This window comes from Glycine soja, chromosome 12 (genome assembly GCF_004193775.1).
Source record: "Glycine soja cultivar W05 chromosome 12, ASM419377v2, whole genome shotgun sequence".
NCBI classification, from domain to species: Eukaryota; Viridiplantae; Streptophyta; class Magnoliopsida; order Fabales; family Fabaceae; genus Glycine; species Glycine soja.
Window position 1 is genome coordinate 38,693,891 of NC_041013.1, and position 5,396 is coordinate 38,699,286.

The 5,396-nt window shown below is 28.3% G+C and overlaps 1 non-coding gene across 1 annotated transcript; it reads left to right on the forward strand.

Moving 5' to 3' along the window:
- Nucleotides 1-3,594: 3,594 nt before the first annotated feature.
- Nucleotides 3,595-3,675, forward strand: TRNAL-AAG. Its single transcript has one exon. It is a non-coding gene; the product is annotated as a tRNA-Leu (tRNA).
- The last annotated feature ends 1,721 nt before the right edge of the window (nucleotides 3,676-5,396 follow it).

Here is a 5,396-nt window from a genome sequence, read left to right on the forward strand (position 1 = left end):
CATTTCAAATCATATCATGGTCATAGCTTTTGGAAAGTCACTTTCTACTAAACCAAAATGCATGTGCTTTCTTTTTTCCCAACATGTACAATTTTATTTTGAAACGCAATATTATATTTAAATCATTTAAATGTAGTTTGAGTGTTATCTAAATTTGATGTTTAATGGAAATAATTTTTTTATTACTTTATTTATCTTTTGAAGTAATCAGGATTTTTTTTTCTTATGAATTGGAAGGTTAAGAAAAAATTATTAAAATGTGAATATTTTTATCAAAAAAAAATTAAATACTAAACCAAATTTCATATGTTCTTACAATTTGATATGGTTTGGTTGCCCTCGTACGACGTGGTGTTTATTTATTTAAAACAGAAGAAAAATGAGTTGCTAGCTTTAGGCCTTTTCTTATTTTGTGCTGCTTTTGCTTTGGCTTTTTAGCTGTGTTGTGTCCAATGCTCCCAAACTACAAGGGCACCGCGCCAAAGTGTGTATCTAGGACGCAAAAGGCATCTTCATAATCGATTAAGGATACAAAGATAAAAAAGCAATGTCAATGGAAATGACCCTTTTATTTGAGTAGTGGCCCTGGACACTTTAATTTCTTTCCAACTTTGTGTGCATTTTAGGAGATGGAGTCTCCCTATTCACACAACTTTTCCCCCCAACATGGCAACACCATGCCATTAAATTATTATGGGTAAAATATTGTTTTTTTTTTATTTTCTCAAAAAGATATTTTGAAATTTAGTTTTAATTTTATGAAAAAAAATTAATAGATTTTTAGGCTTTGTATTTCTCAAAAGTAATAAGATTCGAGTCTCTCATCATGAACTAAAAACACGTTTTTATTAAAATTAGAAAATGTAAAAATATAAGGTGTATAAAAAATTATACTACCTCTGCTAAAGAAAACTTTATACTGCCTTAAAATGTAGTTTCTGTCAAATAATATTAAAATAACGAGTTTTGGATGATAAACAATATAATAGAATGTTTATTTATTATTAGTCATGAAGATTTTACTTTATAAAATAAAAAATAAGTTAAGGAGATAAGATTTTTAATTAAGGAAGAAATTATACAAATAAACCATTCGAATGAATACATTATTTTTATATTTTTAATTTTGATAAGCGATATGTTAAAATATAAAAAGTATATTAAAATTGATTAGTTAGGCAAGAATATTCGAAGCTTTAGGATATTATTGGTAATCTTACACCCCACGCAAGCACGTACACACACAAAAGAAGAAAATAGTGCTTTTTGGTATTTTAATATCATCAAACCGATAACTTTTTTAGATAAAACTTAGTTGACCGATCTAGAAAAAAAATTTAGTAGGAAAAAGATAATCTATACTATATTTTTACAGACAAAAAGTATTATGTATTACTTTTACAAATACGCAATCTCATGATAAAAAATTAAAAAACTCAAGTTTCTAAAATTTTAAAAAGATAAAATTAGTATCAATTTTTTAAATAATTTTTTACATTCTTTTTCTTAAAAATAAATTATGGAGATAATCCTATTTTTTTTATGGGAGCAAAAACAATAATTATTAAATATATTCAAGTAAAAAAAATTACTAGTGGAACCATTGACCCCATAGTCCCAAATCTACATTCGCCCCTTAGTACCAATAATATTATATAAATATATGGTGAATTTGTTTGAACTTAAAAAATTAACTTTAAAATAAGCATTTTTTATATAAGTGTTTTTTTAAGAAACAAATAGAATTTGTTTCTTAAAATAAGTAAAAAAAATGATTTTTTAAAGTAATAAATTTAAATGAATTCACCTATATATTGTTTACACAATCACTAATGGATCAGCAAACAATTATTGCTTGCATGGTAATTGACTAATTTTGAGAAATATTTTTTTATTTAAAAAAAATGGTATAATGAACAAAAACTTCTCTGAAACAAGTTGAATCAAATATAAACTACTAATGATGGGTTCCTAAATAATTTCCTCCACACACATAAATGAAGTGCATGCTTGAAAATTGCTTGTTTATGAGAAAATAACTGTTTACTTTTAAAAAAACTCTCTTCATGTCGTAAAAATAAACAATTATTCCTTTAAAACAGCCTAAACTAAACATGCACTAATAAAAACAAAAAGGAAGAAAAGATTCTCTAAGAACAACTTTTATGGTGCAAATCTAATGCGTTGCTTAGCCCAATTGTTTATTTTGCATGACTTTATTTTATATAATTTACGCAACTTTCTTCTCTAACAATGTAACTTTCTTGGTTTGCCAAAAAAAAATAACTTTTTCTTGGTATCTCATATACCCGTTTTTGCCTTGACAATAAAATTTTAGCCGATAGATCATTAGTGGAGCCAAAGAAACTGTAACTTACTCCTTTAATGTAACGAATGCTTCCTTAAATAAAAAAATCTGTGCTCCATAAGAACCTTGTGTCGGCTTTCTTTAATGGCATTAGTTTTGAAGATGTAATTACTAATTACTTGATAATACAAAAAAAAAAAAAAAACTTAAGCAATTGGCGATAAAGTTGCTTTAAATTCCCAGTAAGTGCTACGGTGCTACCCCTAGTAATATCGCATATTCACATTTCACGTATATTATATTATTTGGGTAAGTAGAGTAGTTAAAATTAAAAAAACGAAAAATCTTAAAAAATATTTAAAATTATTTGAGTAAGTAGAGTATATTATATTACTTGATTTTTTTTTTTGTTGCTTATAAGTTGTACACTTATGCAATGCTTTTTTTTTTTTAACATCTTGTGCTCTTGTAAGTGTTGAACATTTTCAATTAATAATCCTTTCAAAAACAGGTCAAAGCGAGAGCAGAAAAAGGAAAAAAAAAAACGTCTAAGCTAGTCTAATATCGTAAAACATTAACTCATTATTGAGGTATACTAGTATCCTTAGATGTTGCATTCTACATACCCTAAATTCACTAGTTCATAAGGTTAACAAAATTTTTAGTTTCTGAAATAATTTTAAGTTTTGGTTTTAGTATCTGGTTCCTCAATTATTTTTTTTTTAAATCTCAAATATTAGATTTAGTTCCTATATTTTTTTAAAAACACCTAAGTTTCAGTCTCTGTTTAAGAGGAAAAAAAAATATTATCTTTAAAGACTAAAGTTTATATACTTTTAAAAATATAGAAACAAAAACCATTAACTTTAAAAGTAGGAGACTAAGATTAAATTAATTTTTTAAGACTAAATGCACCATTAATCTCAAGTTAATACAATAACTTGTGCTCTTCCTTATAAATGCTAGCATTATGCCTTTTCTAACTGATTTTCTTAATCAATGCCAATTTGCCAAAAAGATCTTGTCCTCACCATAATGTTTCCTAACTTTTTCTTTCTTTCTTTTATTTTTTGTGAAACAATGTTTCCTAACTGCTAACCCTTTATTTTTGCATAGAGCCACATACCATTAAACCAAGCTTGCTTTTCATTAATTGGTACATTAATGAGAGAATCTCTGTCACGGATGGTCTTCGAACAAGTTCTACACTTTATACAGAGCTCTGTGAGAAAATTAATAATCATTAAAATAAACAATAAAATATTGAGGCAAATTTAATATCATCTGTTGAGATGGCCGAGTTGGTCTAAGGCGCCAGATTAAGGTTCTGGTCCGAAAGGGCGTGGGTTCAAATCCCACTCTCAACAATTCTGGCTTTTTTTTTCTCTTTTAGTCTGTCTTTTTGGGTCACGGAATGTTGTGGGCTTAAGTTTGTTATGATCCATAACCTTCAACTAATGTTATTTCTATACTTTTCTTTTTTTGGCAAAGTTATTTCTAGACTTTAATAGTGCACATAATCTGCAAAATCCTTGGCCCAAAGAAAAATGTTCCGCGGTAGGCTTGGTCTGAAAAATGTCATGAAGATGTTATACTTGGTTATATTGAAAATGAATCTCTAAAAGATAGCAGGAAATTCATCGTATACTTTTCCTTTTAATCGAATTCCCATGTAATGTTGACTTTAACATTCTCATTTTATTTCATTTTCTATAGAAGCCCGATTGACTATTAGTTCAACTATTCTTTCAAAATTTAAAAGATTGTTGCTTTAAGATCTTATTATATCATCTGAGTAAAAACAATTTATTTAATGAAAGAAATCATGTTCAATTTTCATCATATATAAATTTTTCTTGAGTTAGCAGCAATCACATATCACAAATAAGATTAATTTCTAATCTAGTAGGTTAAAAGATAACAGTGATTTTGACTCAAGGAAAAAAACTCTTTTTCCAAAAGCTAGAAGTTTCCAATAAATTGCTCTAATGTAACTGCCAAACACAAACTGACAAAAGTTTTAACTTAATTAATGTGAAAATTCAAAAACAGATAAATCATGTTCCAATGCGCATTATGTTCCTCTAAAAATGGGTATTATGTAACACGATTTTAAACCTTTAACGAGAAAGAAATTGAGAATTTTTCTTAAAGAAGACTGTATAACTTGTAACTTGTAAAGAAATTTAGGCATCCACACATTAGAAAGTTTCACAAGAAACCCAAACACATTGATCCTAAACAGAACAGTGAAGTTGAGCAAAATTCATTTGAGTGGAGCATAAGTAGTTTCATTTCTGGAGTTATACTACATCCAATGGAACACTGTCATCCACCGAATCATTTGATTAGTGTCCCATTCGAATTTCAAAAACCATTCCTCAGTGTACATGGAAGATCCACGCACTACGTCACAAAAGCAACCACAGATCAAAAATAAAATAAAATAAAATTGAAACGAGAAAAGGGTCACCAATAAGGAGTGAAGAACGTTAGAGGTATTGGAAGCGTCGGTGAATAATGTTATGGAGTATCAAACACAAAACAATAAAAGGAAAATAACAAAGGCACACTCTCAACTCCCAAGTCTCACCTACCACTAGTCGCACACGCACACACACCTTTCACCATCATAATTTCCTTCCTCACTAAATCCTCTTTTTAATACAATATTAAATTTATGAATCTTATTCTTTCTTATATAATGTTTATTTTTTTTTATTTTTATCTGAGTTTTACACGTGTACTCCAACGATTCTAAAATCCAAACCAAGAAATAACCAATACTACCAATTTTAATCATCCCCTCCTATATTAGTACAACACATTAATTAGCCCCACATAAAAATGCATAGGCGAATTTGTCTTCCATGTGATGTACAGCCTAGGAAGTGTAGCTGATCTCTTGATATTAGAGCTTCTGGCTTCTCAATAACGATCAAAAATTGGTTTATCTTTGGTTAGCTAAAAAACTCATTTCATTAGGAAGAGGATATAGGTATAAGAAATACCTACCCTGCTGGGCTGGTACAAATACAAATCAGGATCACAACACCTAACTACTTTTGGTGTAATGGGTATTGTGATT